Genomic DNA, 17,662 nt, shown 5'->3' with positions numbered 1-17,662 from the left:
ATGAAAAAATAATAAAGTCGTTTGACTCCTTCCTCTTCCATTCTCTGCCCTGCAGTGGTTGTCAGCACCACTTGCTACACAGGCTTATTACCTTTGAAACAACACAAGCCTAAACTTCTTAAGAGCCTGCAAAGGTCATGGCTCAGATGGTTCACACACAGCTCTGCTGGGCCTCTGGTCTGCTACTGCCTTACAGTACTTAGCTTTCTTATAGTTTCTGAAATGCAGGCAAAGTGCTTTGCTGCTCCTGAACTTTGTTTGAACTGCTGCTGTCTGGAGCTAGACACCCTTCCCAGAAAAAAAAATGTTTCATAATCTTGACATTAAGAGTCCATAGCAGAGAAGCCTTGCCTGCCCACTGGATGTAAAGTAGAGATTCAATTTTCTTTCTTGTAGCTCCTATTATTTCCGTTCAGAGTACATTTTCTAATTTACATATTTTTTGTTTATATCGTTACTCACGAGATTATAAATTTCAGAAGGCTTCATAATTATAGTTTATCACTGTACCAAACCCAGTTCCTGAACACAGCAAATGTTGATTTATAAACACAACGAATTGATGAAGCTCTTTTTAGGGATGAGTTGGCTCCCTTTTTCTGCACTTGAATGCCTGCAGGGGTGAATGAATAACAATACCAAAAGGCAAAGATCCTTCATGAAGGAAGCCAGTGTTTCTCATTGTCATGGCTGATCTGACGCTAGAAGGGCATTGTATTTTAATGTTTTCATTCTAAATAAAGCAAAAAGCTTGGGGTTTTTTTTCCCCCCTTGATAAAAAAGATGGTATGGACGATGCTACTCTGTGATTACAGGATAATCTTCATCAATTTTCTGAGCCCTTTTCTCTGTTAGGTTTTGCAGAGTGAATGAAATTAAAGAGGGCTGACTCATCCACCTCCCGCATACCACTGTGATGCTCAGCGTTCCCTTAGAAACCAAGGCTTCAGAGCCATTTCAGCATCCCTGCATGCACCTTCTTGGCTCGTAGCACAGGTTCTATAATGTTCTCATTTAGCTGCATTTCAGCTTCTTTCTCTGAGGTATAAATCTTAGGGCAATAAAAACATACAACTGGGTTATAATGTATATGTGTACGTTGTTAATGTTTCTGATTTGCTTAAAGTGGTAATAATACTTAGCTGATGTTTTGAAAAAAGCGCTTAAAAAAACCCTTCCCACCTCACCAAACCCAACGCCTGCTTAGAAACCTAAGCACACGCATACATACACAAATAGTGGAAACTTTCACAAATCATTACAGCAGCTTCTAAATATTTTCTAAGGAAATTATGCATTCTGGATGAGAATCTGTGCATTTCCTCATTTTATTATTCATATTTAAGAATGTCTGGAAATAGAATCCAAATGAAATGGAATTAAAACCAATTACTAAATGGAGGTAGCGGCACATGTCTTTAATCCCTGCACTCAGGGGCCAAAGTCAGGTGGATCTCTGTGAGTTTGAGGTCAGCCTGGTTTACGTAGAGAGCTTCGTGACAGCCAAGGCTACATAAAGAAACCCTGTATCGAAAATAGATAGATAAATAAATAAATAAGGCAAATTATGGAAAGGGAGAAAAGTCAGAGCTAGCTGAAGAGTATAGACAGGTGATGGCATCTGGGAGAGGGAGAGTCCATGTTCTTAAGGATGTGGCCCTGACAGGTGGATGCTCTAGAAGACCCACATACCCATGCAAATACAGGCAGAACAAAGTAAACATAATGGGTCATTTACAAAAACGAGAGAATAGGAAGTTGCGGGTGGGAGAGCAGACTTGGCAAAGATGACTCTGAGAGGCATTGAGGGAGGAGTTAGGTGAATATGATCAAAAATACATGGAATTGTCAAAGAATTAATAGCAAAGTTTCAAGGCAACCAGAAGATGTCAGAACTATAACCCCGCAAGAATTATTTGTTTGGAGTTGGGAAAGATAGATACAAATTAAACATTTAAAACATCAGTATAATACTGTTCACTTACGTTATGCTTATCTCTGTGTGTGGGCATATAGGATTATGCAATGCTGAACAGATAGACTGTTTTCAGGTTTACACCAGTCAACTCTAATAATGCTTTTTTATTGTCCCTTGTAATGTCCAGCATCACTACTGAGTTAGCCTAGGCCTTTCATACAATGATATTTTCCCCTCCTGTAAGATGTCATCCTTAACTTCCATGGCCCCCTTTCATAGGTTTCATGACCCACAAACACACACATATAAACATATTCATATATGCACATACAAATATATATATAGCTAGATATAGATAAATATTTTAAATCTGTTTCTCATATGCGAAAGAGATATAATATTTATCTTTCTGCTTCTGGATTAATTTAATTAACAAAATGATTTCTAGTATCATCAATTTTCTTGTAAATGTCATGACTTTATCTATGACTGCATAAAATTCCATTTTATATATGTGCTACATTTTTTACCATTCCCATTTTTATTTATTTTAATTGTTTTATTCCTACACATTTTTATTGAAAAAAATTAAGACAATATGTTCAGGCCATGGTTCCGCTCTCTTATCTCTTTCCAGATTCTCCTCACCCACTCAACTCCATCCCCTTTCTTTCACTTTCTCTTTGATAAATAAAAATAACCCAAGAAACACACACACGGGCGTGCACACACACACACACACACATACACACACACACAATGCATGAAACCACAACATTGAAAACTAAAATATACAAGCAAAAGATCAACATAATATTTTTTTAAATGCCTAAACAAAGCAATATGAGAAAAAATGTGTACAAAAACACCATTGACTTCATTTCATCTTCGCTATCTACTCCTGGCTATGAGGCCTCCCATGAATTGTGGTTCATATACCCATTAAGATTCCATTGAAGAAAACTTTTTTTTCTTTGCAGGGGGAGGGAGAGGTTATAAATTACAGATAGCTTCTTCTTTTTTTTTTTTTTTTTTTTTTTGGTCCCATTTTGCTTACATTTGAACATTTTTGTCTTATTGATCTTTGCATGTATTTTTATTAAGTAAATATTTTACATATATATTTATATTGTTACACACATATATAATAAACTACATATAGCAAGAAGAACCATGACAAAATCAGGAATTTTATAAATGTTGCATTCTTAGTGTTTTTGGCTATTTGTATTTGATAGTCTTGAAGAAAACATCTTTTTCCTTTCTTGGTGCATCTAAAATTCTGAATGTAAATCAATCTCCACCAAATTTTGTCATTATCAACTTAAAACATCTCTCTAGACCTAAAAACATCTTAATCCCTAAACAGCTAAGCTTCATTGTAAAACTAAGCTATCTGGTCTTCAACTCCATCAGAAACTTGAGAAGGAATAAACTTGATTACCTGAGTATGCCAGGAGCGCAGATTAGTAGCTTTCCAAATAAGAAGATGGCAGAGACAATTTGCTACCTGAATAGTCACACAAAACTCTCTATAATATTAGAACAACTTCTTCAACCTTTTGGCCCAATATATCTGACAGACATATTTGTGAGACAGGAATTATTGAATAGTTTCTTACCCTGTCTTGGCCAAATTTGTTTGTCAACTGCCTGTATCCAAATTTGCCCTTTTTTAGACAGAATTCTGTCTGTGGTAGAAATGATGACATTTTGCCCAGTGGCTCGTTTGCCACATTTGAAGCCATCTCCATAAGGAGGTTCTTTGATGCTCATCATCTTCTTTGAGGTAGGCTGGGTGTTGCCAGGAGTTAACCTGTCTCATTGTCAGTGAATATTTAAAATAATAAAGACATTTTTAAATGCCATATTCTGCATGTCTCTGAGGTTTTGAAGACCTTATCTAACTATCCTAACTTATCTTTCTATATAATCATATCTATCTGCAGCCACTAAGATGTATATTCTGTGATAAAAGTAGACTAGTAAGTGACATGAGCATGATCAAGTAACAATTAACTTGTATAATTTATTTATCCTAAATAGCCTGCAATAGCACTTTCAAAGTATTGGAAGTAAACCTTGTATTATAATTGAGTTATATGGGTACAATACCTCATATTAGAGTAGAAATATATATATAGTAGAAATATAATATATATAATGTATATGAAAAATAATCTTACATTTGAATTGTATACTACTATAACTAGAAATAAACTTTTTTGCATCTATATACAAAATTCTATACCAGTTAATTTAAAAAGAATCTTGTGAGTGACAATCAAGACATTAAGTTGAGGAGTAGATTCACTAATCTACTTTTTGTTTTATCTTCCCTATATATTGCTATATTCCCCCTTCTTTCTTTACAACCCCCACTTCCAAACCTAAGAATGTAAGAAAAAGGAAAAGAGAGACATTGCTGAGTTGAACTTTGATTTCTTTCTAAATAAGACCAGTAACAACTAATAACTAACTCACATTGAAAATAACCCTCTATAGCCCAAGAAAGAAACCAAAACTCTACCTGACCCCCATTAAGAAAATGGACCATTGTTCTCTTAATCTCTTCCAGCAGATTTGGAATGAATAATAGCTTTGTAGGGGCCCAAATAAAATTGGGGAAATGGTTAAACAAGCTAAGGATAGCGTTTGTGGTCCATTTTCTAAAAGTTGAGAAATTCTAGGCTTAATTAGAGTCCTGCGTGGGAGAGTCTGAAATGCTAGACCAATTGGGATTGGAAGCTTTCTTTGAAAGTGTCCTGGGAGCTGTTCTGTTCTGAGGAACAACTGAAGCACATGGTCCTGAAACATGAAGGATACAGGATGTCAGTGTCCAGCATGCCTGAGAGGAATGCATCCTGTCAGGTCTGATCCAATGTCAGTGCCCAGTTCATTTGTTCTGAAAGCATATACTTTCTCACAAGCATTATACAGTCCTAAAATTATATGTGTATAAGGTGTGCATGATGCACAGAACAATTAAGGCTAGTTTTCTGCTCTTTGTATGAGCAGGAAAAAAAAAAGACATCTGTAAATCTTCATTCAAGCCACATGAAGAATGGCATCTAATAGTCATTCATAGGAGTTCTTTAGCTAGCAAGAAGCATTGTCTATGCCTGGATATTTATGTCTCAGCCAGTCTCAGAACTATTCCCATATAGTGGGATTAGAATATGTTACCTGCTTATTCTGTAGTTTGAATTCTTCACATGCCGATTGTATCCCCCTCCCTCATTCCGTCCTGATCCTCACTCCCTCCCTTGTCTCAATTTCATGAGAAAGCAACAGACTAATTTCCAAAGTGGTTGTACAAGTTTGCAATCTTGTCAGCAATGGAGGAGTGCTCCCCTATCTCCACATCCTTGCCAACATGAGCTGTCACCTGAGTTTTTATCTTAGCCATTCAGATAGGGGTAAGATGGAATCTCAGAGTAGTTTTGAGTTGAATTTCCCTGATAACTTAGGATGTTGAGCATTTCTTTAAGTGTTTCTCAGCCATTCGATATTCCTCTGTTGAGAGTTCTCTATTTAGTTTTGTACCTCACTTTTAATTGGATTATTTGGTTTGGTGGTGTTTAATTTCCTGAGATCTTTATATATTTTGGATATTAGGCCTTTGTCCGATGTAGGGTTGGTGAAGATCTTTTCCCAGTCTGTAGGCTGTTGTTTTGTTCTCTTGACAGTGTCCTTCACCTTACAGAAGCTTTTCAATTTTATGAGGTCCCATTTATTAATGGTTGATCTTAGGGCCTGAGCTGTTGGTGTTCTGTTCAGGAAGTTGTCTCCTGTGCCAATGAGCTCAAGGCTCTTCCCCACTTTTTCTTCTAACAGATTTAGTGTGTCTGGTTTTATGTTTAGGTCTTTAATCTTTTTGGACTTGTGTTCTAGGCAGGGTGATAGATGTGGATTTATTTGCATTTTTCTATATGAAGACATCCAATTAAACCAGCACCATTTGTTGAAGATGCTGTCTTTTTCCCATTGTACGGATTTGACTTCTTTGTCAAAAAATCAAGTGCCATAGGTTTGTGAGTTTATTTCTGGGTCTTCGTTTCAATTACATTGATCAACCAGCCTATTTTTGTGCCAGTACCATGCTGTTTTTATTAGTTCCTCTATCGTACCACTTGAGATGTGGGAGGAGATTATTTCAGGAGATCTTTTATTGTACAGGATCGTTTTTAGCTATTCTGGTTTTCTTTTCCATATGCAGTTGAGAATTGATCTTTCAAGGTTGTGTGGGTATTTTGATGGGAATTACATTGAATCTGTAGATAGCATTTGGTAAGATGGCCATTTTTACTATGTTGATTCTCCCAATCCACAAGCATGTGAGATTTTTCCATCTTCTGGAATCTCCTTCAAATTCTTTCTTCAGAGATTAGAAGGTTTTTTCATACAAATCTTTCACTTTCTTGTTTAGAGTTACACTAAGATACTTTATGTTATTTGTGGCTATTGTGAAGGGTATAGTTCCCCTAACTTCTTTCTCAGCCTGTTTGTCACTTTTATACAGGAGGGCTATTGATTTATTTTAGTTGACTTTTTATCCAGCCACTTTGCTGAAGATGTTTATCAGCTGTAGGGGTTCCTTGATAGAAATTTTGAGGTCATTTATGTATACTATCATATCATCTGTGAATAGTGATAGTTTGACTTCTTTTCTGATTTGTATCTCCTTGATCTTCATTAATTATCTTATTGCTCTACCTAGGGCTTTGAGTACTATGCTGAAGAGATACAGAGACAGTGGACAGCTTTGTCTTGTCCCTGATTTCAGTGGAATTGATATAAGTTTCTCTCCATTTAGTTTGAGGTTGACTATAGGCTTGCTGTATGTTGCCTTTATTCTGTTTAGGTATGTGCCTTGTATCCCTGCTCTCTCCAGGACTTTTAACATGAATAGGTGTTGGATTTTGTTGAATGCTTTTTCAGCATCTAAGGGGATGGTCATGTGTTTTTTCTTTCAGTTTGTTGATATGACGAATTACATTGATGGATTTTCATAAATTGAAGCACCCCTGCATGCCTGGGATGAAGCCTACTTGGTCATGGTGAATGACATTTTTTATGTGTTCTTGAACTCAATTTGTGAGAATTTTATTGAGTATTTTTGCATCAGTGTTCATAAGAGAAATTGGTCTGAAATTTTCTTTCTTTGTTGAGTCTTTCTGTGGTTTAAGTGTCAAGGTGACTTTGGCCCCATAGATTGAGGTTGGTAATCTTCCTTCTGCTTCTATTTTATGGAATAGTTTGAAGAGAATTGGTATTAGCTCTTCTCTGAGGGTCTGGTAGATTTCTGCACTGAATACATCTGGTGCTGGGCTTTTTTTCAGGGGAGACTTTTGAGGACTGCCTCTATTTCCTTAGGTGTGATAGGACTATTCAATTTATTTACCTGATCTTTATTCAGTTTTCATAGTTGATAGCTACCAGGAAAATTGTTCATTTCATTTAGATTTTCAAATTTTGCAGCATATATGCTTTTGAAGTAAGACCTGATGATTCTTTGGATTTCCTCAGTGTCTGTCATTATGTCTCCCTTTTCATTTCTGATTTTGTTGATTTAAATACTTTCCCTCTGCCTTTTAGTTAGTTTGGCTAAAGGTTTGTCAATCTTGTTGATTTTTTCTCAAGGAACCAGCTCCTGGTTTCACTGATTCTTTGAATTGTTTTCTTTGTTTCCAATTTATTGATTTCAGCCCTGAGTTTGATCATTTTCGCCATCTACTCCTCTTGGGTGTGTCTGCTTATTTTTGTTCTAGAACTTTCAGATGGGCTGATAAGTTGCTAGTATGGGATCTCTCCAGTTTCTTTATAAAGGCAGTTAGTGCTATGAACTTTCCTCTTAGCACTGCTTTCATTGTGTCCTATAAGTTTGGGTATGTTGTGCCTTCAGTTTCATTGAATTCTAGGAAGTTTTTAATTTCTCTTTTTATTTTGTCCTTTATCCAGATGTCATTGAGTTTGTAAGCTTTCAGTTATTTCCTTTGTTGTTGAGTTCCATCTTTAAACCATGGTGGTCTCATAAGATGCAAAGGATTATGTCAATTTTCCTGTATCTGTTGAGATTTTCTTTGTGACCAATTATGTGGTCAATTTTGGAGAAAGTTCCATGAGGTGTTGAAAAGAAGGTGTATTCTTTTGTGTTTGGGTGAGATGTTCTGTAGATATCAGTTAGGTCCATTTGTTTCATGATGTCTATTAGTTTCCTTGTTTCTGCATTTAATTTCTGTCTTGATTATCGCTTTATTGGGGAGGGAGGGGTATTGAAAGCTCCCACTATTAAAGTGCAGGCTTCAGTGTGTAGCTTAAGCTTTAAGTAATGTTTCTTTTACAAATGTGGGTGCTCCTTCATTTGGGGCATAGATGTTCAGAATTGAGACATCATCTTGACATATTTATCCTTTAATGAGGATGTAGTGACCTTCCCCATATCTTTTGATTAGTTTTTCTAGAAAGTCTATTTTATCAGATACCAGAATGGCTACTCCAGATTCCTTCTTGGGTCTGTTTGCTTGGAATACAATTTTCCAACTCTTTACTCTGAGGTGATGCTTATCTTTATTGCTGAGGTGTGTTTCTTGTATGCAGAAGAATGATGAATAGTGTTTTTGTATCCATTCTGTCACCTGTGTTTTTTTACTGGGGTGTTAGGCCATTGATGTTAAGCGATATTAGTTACCAGTGGTTGTTAGTTCCTTTTGTTTTGATGTTGGTAGTGGTAGAGTGTGTCTATTTCTGTGTTTTGGACTTGTGGATATGAGTTATTTATTTCTTGTGTTTTCTTGAGTGTAGTTAGCCTTCTTGACTTGGAATTTTCCTTCTAGTAACTTTTGTAGGGCTGGATTTGTTGTACTGATTAAATTTGCTTTTGTCGCAGAATATCTTGTTTTCTCCATCTATGGTGATTGAAAGATTTAGCTGGGAATAGTAGTCTGGGTTGGCATCTGTGTTCTCTTAACGTATGCATGACTTCTATCCAGGCCCTTCTAGCTATGATTAAAATAGAAATTCATCCATTAGTTTGAATTTTTCCAATTTGAGAGAGTAAATGTTTTTTTAAAGTATTCCTTTGTAACATTTTAGAAAATTCTTTAATGTCTGTTGCAATTTGGCCTCTTCATTTTTCAGTTGGTTAATTTAGGTCTCTCTTTCTTTCTTTAGCTTTGCTGAGCCAAAGAACTCTTGATCATATTTATCTTTTCAAAGAACCAGCTCTTTGATTCTTTGAAATTTTTTGTATCATTTTCACTGTCTCTATTTTATTTATAACGATTCTCATTTGTATTAATTCTTGCTGTCAATTGGATTTTGGGTTGATTTGTTCTTGATTTTTAAATTTTCTAAGGAGCATTTTCAAAATTTTAAATGTAGATACTTAAAGTTATAAATTTCCCTCACACAGGTATATTTTAATGTACAGTGTTGTATTTTCATGTTAATTTAGTTGCAGGGATTATTTTCTTTCTTTCTTTGACACATTCATCATTCTGTAGCAGCTAATCTTTCCGTAGAATTGTTTGCTTTTCTTGAGATTTATTGTTTTATGGTCAGATAAAATAGATACAGTTTTAAATATATATTTTATTAGTTGGTTCACATTATATCTCAATTGTTATTCCATCCCTTGTATCCTCCCATTCCTCCCTCCTTCCCTTTTCCCCCTACTCCCCTCCCCTATGACTGTGACTGAGGGGCACCTCCTCCCCCTGTATATGCTCATAGGGTATCAAGCCTCTTCTTGAAGATAAAGTTTTTAATTTTTTTCCTGGATTTGATAATATTTGTTTTGTATCCCATAGTGTGGTCTATTTTAGAGAAGCTTCTGTGCACTGCTGAGTAGAATATATATTCTCTAGTGTTTAGTGCATTTGATGTATATTGTCATTTAACTATCATGATTTTGTTTGCTTGTATATTTGATTTTTGTTGTTGTTGTTATTTAAGTGGCATTTCTTTTGGCTAAATTAGGTATGTGATTTTAAGTCCAATGTTCTTTATGAGATTGGGTTGTTGATTTATTTATGTTTCTGATAGTAATATTTTCTTAGTTAGTTTTTCTATTGATTATAATGAAAGCACATTCTTTACCTCTTAGAATTAATTTTAGTTTAAAATCTATTTTTCAGATATTTAGATAACAGTTTCTGATTGATTTCTGGTCCTGCTTGCTTATAATAATTTTCCCATCTTTTCACTTTAAAGTGTTATATTTCTTTAATGCTAAGTGTGTTCTTTTCAGGTATAAGAAAGATGTTTTTTCTATCTTAATCCATTTAGTTAGCATGTGTTGTTTGATTGAAGAGTTGAGGGAATTACTATTTAAAGTTATTATAGAAAAATGTGTGTTGATTTCATCTTTTTTTTTTGTTTGTATTCCTAGTTGGACTTTGGTTAAAATAGTTACAAATTCTTTTGTTTTCTTTCTAGGTTATCTTGACTATTCTTATTCCTCTCTTCAGTCTGAATTATTGCTTCTAATTTTTTGTAGGGCTTACTTGGTGGACATGAATACATTTAGCTTATTTGTATCATGCCCATTTTTTTCTTTTTCTTTCAAAAATAGAAAACAATATTACTTCTGGGTACGGTAATCTAGATTCGCATCTCATACCCACTAGGATGGTTATAAGCAAAAACTCAAGCAACAGCACATGCTGTTGAGGTTGTGGAGAAAGGAGGAACCCTCCTCCTCCCCTGGTGGGAATGTAAACTTGTACAACCACTTTGGAAGTCAATCTGTCAGTTTCTCAGAAAATTGGATGTACTTCTACCTTAAGATTCAGCTATATCACTTCTTGGCACATACCCAAAAGATGTTCCACCATACCACAAAGACACTTCCTCATGTATGTTCATAGCAGCTTTATTTGTAATAGCTAGAAACTGGGAACAGCCTAGATGTCCCTCAACCCTACAATGAACAAAGAAACTGTGGATACTAGCCATAAAATACAGGATAACCATTCAAAAATCCACAGTCCCAAAGAAGCTAAGTAGCATGGAGGCCCCAAGTATGCTTGAATTTCACCCAGAAAGGGAAATAAAATAGACATTGTAGATGGATGGGCAGAGGGAGCTAGGTAGGAAAGAGAGCAGGGGTGGGAGTTAGGAGTAGGGAAATCAGCATAGAGAGTGCTAGGTGAGAGAATGGAAATTGGAGGTGGAGGCATCACTGGGATATCCCAGAGACCTGGGATAGGGAAGGCCCCAGGAAGTTTGTGATGGTCACCCTAGCTGAGACTTCTAGCAACAGGGGATATGGAGCCTGAGGCAACCACCTCCAGTAGCCAGGCTGGACTTCCAGTGTAGGGCTAAGGACACCAAGCCACCCACAAAACCTTCCACCTAGTATTTGTCCTGCCTAACAAGATGTGCTAGGACAAAATGAAGCAAAGATTGAGGGAATGCCTAATCAAATACTGGTCCTACTTGAGACATATCCCATGGAAGAAAACCAGTCCCTGACACTATTAATGTTACTCTGCTATGCTTGTAGATACGAGCATAGAAGAATTTCCCTGAGAGACATTACCCAGCAGCTCATGGAAACATATACAGAGACCCACATCCAAACATTAGACAGAGCTAAGGGAGTCACATGGAAGACTTAGAGGAACGATCGCAGGACCCAGAGGGATCAATGACGCTACAAGAAAATCTACAGAATCAACTAACCAGGGTCCATGGAGGGTCATATAGCCTGAACCACCAACCAAAGAGCATGGACTGGTCCTAGGCCCCCCTCCACATATGTAGCAGATGCACATCTCAGTCTTCATGTGGATCCGCCCACAATATATATATTTATACTATTACACATATATACAATAAATTGCCTATAGCAAGAAGAACCATGAAACAACCAGGAATTATATAAATGTTACATTCATAGTGTTTTGGCTGTTTGTATTTTGCTGCCTTGAAGAAAACATCTTTCATACCTTGGTGCATCTAAAATTCTGAATGTAAATCAATATCTATCGTATCTCATCATTATCAACCTAAAATATCCATCTAGACCTAAAACATCTTAACCCCTAAACAACTAAGCTTAATTGTAAAACTAAGCCATCTGGCCTTCAACACTATATGAGACTTGAGAAGGAATAAAATTAATTATCTGAGTAGACAGTAAATGCAGTTTAGCACTTTCAAAATGAGAAAATGGCAGAAATAGTTCACTGCCTAAACAATCACCCAAGGTGGAGAGAGAAGAGACTCTTGACAAATCAAAGTTCACCTGGCTGTGGTGGCGCACACCTTTAGTCCCAGCTCTCAGGGAGGCACAGGCAGGAGAATCTTTGTGAGTTCAAGCCCAGACTGGTCTACAAAGTGAGTACAGGACAACCAATTTAACACAGAGAAACCCTGTCTTGAAAACAAAAACAAAAACAAAAACAAACAAGCATACAAAAACAAAAGAAAAAAAAAAGAATCCAAGCTTTCTTTAAATTATGCAGGGAAATCCAGGGATGCTTGTATGAGTCATCACTCATGCTGAGGTGGACTTCTTGGAGATACAGCTACCTTTGAGTTATCTACACTCCTTAAGTAACGCCTCATCCATATACCTGCATATAACTTTAATAAACGTAAGGTGCACTTGAGTGGAATTGTTTCTTTGGTCTTTTCTTTAGTACCCCATCCGGACTGAATAGATATTTGTTCACATTTCTCCAGGAAAAGTTAACACACCCCATAGCAATCTAAATCCATATTGCCAGACTACAGTCATTCATATTTTGTTCAAGAATAAACTATCTTATTTCCTTTAGGTGAAAGTTGTGCTTTACCATGAATGCTGTTCTTATAGCTTCCCATCCAAAGTACTGGGGTTACAGGAGTGTAATCCACCATCCCAACCCTTTTTATTTTTTCTTTATGTTTCAAGATTCCTTTTATTATCAGCTCATTTCTGTTTGATTAATTATTTATCCCATCTTGAAGAGTACATCTGGCAAAGATGTATTTTTTTAATCTTTTAATTTTTATTAATTTATTTTTGTTACATCTCAATGGTTTTTTTTTCATATGAGAAAGTCTTTTATTTTCTTTCATTCCTGAAGCATAATGTTCCCAGATATGGAATTCGTGGCTGAAATTTTTCCTTTCAGGCACTTGAAAATAGTACATTGTGCTATTTTCTTTTATTTTCTGTCATTTCAGATGAGCAATCTACTATCATTTGAATCATTTTCCTCCATAGGTAATGTGTCATTCATCTCTAGTTTCTTTCAAGATTATTTTTCTTAATCTTTGACATAGTTTTCTTTTGTTTAATGCCATTTGAATCTATAGTTCTCTGTGTTACCGAATTTGGTGATATTTATATCGTTAAATATTCTTTCAGCCTCATTGTCTCCACTATTAAAGGATCCATAACCTCCTGATCCAGACATGAATTTCCAGCTACTGTGAAGTCTGAAACAGGAGGATTTAAGAGAACATTTAAGGCCACTATCAATAACTTAGTGAGACTCTGCCTCAAAATTGAGGCATTTAAAACAAGAATGGTGAAGTAGCTTGTGGTAGGGCACCACTTAGCATATACAAGGCCCTGAATTCAATCTCCTGTATAACACTGAAAAATCTTCCAGCACCTTTTTATCTCTCAATCACTCCTCAAGCTGATGAGTGAGCCTTTAGCGTGTGGGTATTTGTGGAGGAACATTTCAGACCCAAACTGTAATAAGATCTATGGAAGTAAAACCAAATCCACTGTAGGAATGTGGCTGATGATCCAGTGCACGAAATCAGATGTATAATGGAGTGTGTGAGGCAAGCTCAGCTAGCTGTGTTATTTTTATCCAATACCCAGGGCCCTTTGAAATGTGGTTTATCTGTGTGACTCATCCAGCTAATGAAATGCAGGCAGAAATGATGAGTATCACTTACAGGTGGCAGCTCCAAGAAAACAGAGGACACTTGCTTTGTTCTCTTCTATCTTGATTATGAATTGCGTTTTAGTCAGGAGCAGTTCAGTCAGCCCACATCCCAGAATGAGAATGATGACAGCTCAGAGCACAGCCCCTGCAGATTTTAGAGGGCACATGGTGTGAGTAAGGAAGAGCAAATTTGTGTGAGGACTGTAGAGCTCTGGGGTGGTGGCTTGTCATCACAGCCTCACTCAGCAAGTCTATGCAGTGAGTTTTACTTAAAGAATCCAATGCAGAGATAAATTCTCATTAAAGAGTATTAGGAATGCACAGAAATATGTACATTAAAAATGACATTTATTATTTTTAATTTTTAAAAATTTATTATAATTTACACAAATTATACCCTGAGTGTCATTCCCTTGCTTGTATCTTCCCATTTCCAGCTCCCCTCCCTTTTCCACCCTATTCCTCTCCCCTAAAAATGACATTTATTAAGGAACAGGGCTATAACTCAATGATAGAATGTTTGCCTAGCATATGCAAAGTTGTGGTGTGATCTACAGCACTATAAAAAATAAAATTATATTCATTGTGCATTTTATTAATTTATCTGTGCCTCCTGGCTAAATATAATCATTGCATTTTTACTGAGGGGAAATGAGAAGCTACATACTTTGTTGTCAGGCTCCATCTATGTTAGAGTCACTGAGTGACCCACAAACACATCTGATATAAATGAATGCTTGGTTTTAGCAGAATTTTATGGGGCTCTGGATTTTTCATTTGTAAAAGAAAAGTTCCACTTTGTGTCGATTCTTAGGATGGACTCTAGAATCTAAAATCATTAACTTGGTGACTCTGTACTTACCTACAAGGTATTACTATTCAAAGTATTTGCATATCTTTGCAAATGTCTCTTTAACTTATAACTTTGCATTAGGATCTTCAGAGGCCAGTAATGACATTTGCTTAGTTTACGCCAAACCACAAGCACAGTCTCTCTGTGTGTGAACAAAACCACCATTGGGAAAAGATGTATCCATATAAAGAAAAGGAAAGCAATCTTTCTCTGAGGGCCTTAGGTAAACCGACATTTACACCATTTCCAGATGATATTTCTTAGGTTAAGCTGGCCTTGACATGTTCTCAGATGTTCTTAATATAATTTACTCCCAAGGAAAAGGTCACCTGTTCATTTAATAAGGCCACAGCAGTATTTTCTTCTAAATTGTGAGAGAGGAATTTGAATTTTTAAAAACAGTATTGGATTGGTGAAAATGAAATCACTTTAAAATTAAATGAGAATGGCTCACCCACTTCTGAGTTGGAGAAACACAAGGACAGCTGGCCAGTTAAACTCCTCAACCAAACATGCCTTCCAAGGCTGTCCCTGCGTGCCCTTTTTCTTTTGAAGAACTCCTCCATGGTTAGGCCCACTACCTTTTCTTTATCTCTTTTAAGTTTTATTCTAAGTTTACACCACTTACTTTTCTTTTTTTTTTTCTTTTGTTTTTGGTTTTGTTTGTTTTGTTTTTCGAGACAGGGTTTCTCTATGTAGTCCTGGAGTCAGTTTGTAGACCAGGCTGGCCTCGAACTCACAGCGATCCACCAGCCTCTGCCTTACTTTTCGTTCTTATAGATTCCATCTTTCCTAAATCTAACAATGAAATCCAGTCCTTCCTCTGGTCCCACTCTGATGTTTTGATCAATATATAGTAAGCTTTTGTAGTTTAAAAATTTTACTCTCACACGTGTGTTCAAATGTACTGTACCATTATACAGAAGGAGATGGTGTTAGAACACATTATACTATAACTCAGCCATATGTTCTTACTCAGTTTTAGCTGTTTCTTGTTTGAAATAAAAACAAATAAGCAAGATTCAGTGTGACTTTGAGAATTTTGAAAGAACTAATGTTGATTTTATTCCCCATTGTGTTCACTGTTTCAGTACACAGATTTACAGAATTTGTTAATCTGTATTTGTAGTATCAAATTTTATACAAAAAAACTGCAGGAAAATTAAGCTACAAAACAATGCATTCTATAGATCTTTCTTGAATAGCAAGAGTTTGGTAGACACTGGTCTGACAATCAAGTGCCAAGCAAATGGAATTTGCTTTTCAAACCTTCATGCATGATTTTTTTTCAGTGTATTTGTTGCTGGTGTATATAAATATTAATGACACCAATAACAAATACACTGAAAAAAGACCATAGACACATTCCCATTTAACATATAATTAAAGACAACAAATATCTTGGAATAAAACTAATCAAAGAGATGTGAAAATCTCAACAAAGAAAACTTCAAATCTCTAACGAGAGAGTTGAGACAAGAACTAGAAAATAGTAAGTCATCCATGTTCATTCATCAGTTGTATTAATATTGTGAAAATGACCATCCTACAAAAACCAATGTACAGATTCAAGGTATTCCCAACAAAAACCACCACAACATTTTTCATATAGAAGTTGCAAATATGCTAAAATTCTTGCAGGACCAGAAAAGACCCCAAATAGCCAAAGCAATCATGAGCAAAAGTAGAATTACCAGAGAGATTGTTATTTCATACTTGAAAACATGTTACAGAATTATAGTAATAAAACCAATATGATAAAGAAACAAAAACACACATTTAATTAATGAATAAGATAGAAGTTCAAAAAGCTTCTGTACAGATAATGAAACAATTAACGGCTGAAGAAGAACTTCATGGTTTGGAGATAATTTTGCCTGCTGTACATCTTTCAGATAATTAATATTCAGAATATAGAAAGAACTCAGAAAAGAGAAAAAGGAAACAAATGATCCAACTCAAGGTGTGTGTGTGTGTATATGTGTGTGTATGTGTGTGTGTGTGTGTGTGTGTGTGTGTGTGTGTGTGTGTGTAGGGACAGATGAGCAGCTATGATATGAGCAAAGAGTTCTCAAAAGAAGAAATAAAGATGGCTAGAGAATACCTCAATTAAAAATTAAGCATATTAGGTATATTAAGATCACTTTGACATTTCATCTCATCCCAGTCAGAATGTCTAAATCCGCAGAACAACTGACTCCAAATGCTGCTGAGGGTACAGAGAAAGACTAACTATCTTTCACTGTTGACGAGAATCCAAATTGGTGTAGCCACTCTGGAAATTAGTATAGAGAATACTCAAGGAACTAAAGTTAAGTCCAGCATATGTCCCAATAACACCACACTTTAGAATATGCCCAAAGAACTTGTTATCCTACTCTACAGATACTTGCTTAATAATGTTCATAGCCACTCTTTTCAAATAGCCAGGAAATAGAAACAACTTAACTTTCCACCAATAGATGAATGAATGGTAAAAATGTGGTACATACACATAGTGCAATACCATTCCACCATAGAGAAAACTAAATTAGTGAAATTTGTAGGTAAGTGGATATACCTAGAAAATATTTTGTTGAGTGAGGTAAACCAGACCCAGAAATACATATCCCACATATGCAATTCCTATCTCCAAATCTTTATATGTAAATTTACAACATAGAGTAACCACAAATCAGGAAAATATGAAGAGACCCTAAGATGGGAGGGAGCCATGGCAAAGGAATGGAAGGAAAACAGTAATATTAAATGGGAGAAAGAATAACAAGGAGGGAAATTTTAACAATATTCTTGAGTTGACAAAAGAAAAGAAATAATGAACTTGAATATATACCTACTCAGAGCCTTTCTATTCAAGAAACAGAAACTAAGAGAACAAGCGGGACAATAAACACACGAGACACTATCAACTATTTTATTTGTTATTTTTATATTCCTGTGATAAAAAACACAACAAAAGCAACTTAGGGAAGAAAAGTTTAGTTTTGTTCACAG

Source organism: Acomys minous (genome assembly GCF_964271855.1).
Source record: "Acomys minous genome assembly, chromosome: 2".
Taxonomy (NCBI): domain Eukaryota; kingdom Metazoa; phylum Chordata; class Mammalia; order Rodentia; family Muridae; genus Acomys; species Acomys minous.
The sequence above is the reverse complement of the archived record's forward strand: the minus strand, read 5'-3'. Positions refer to the sequence as shown.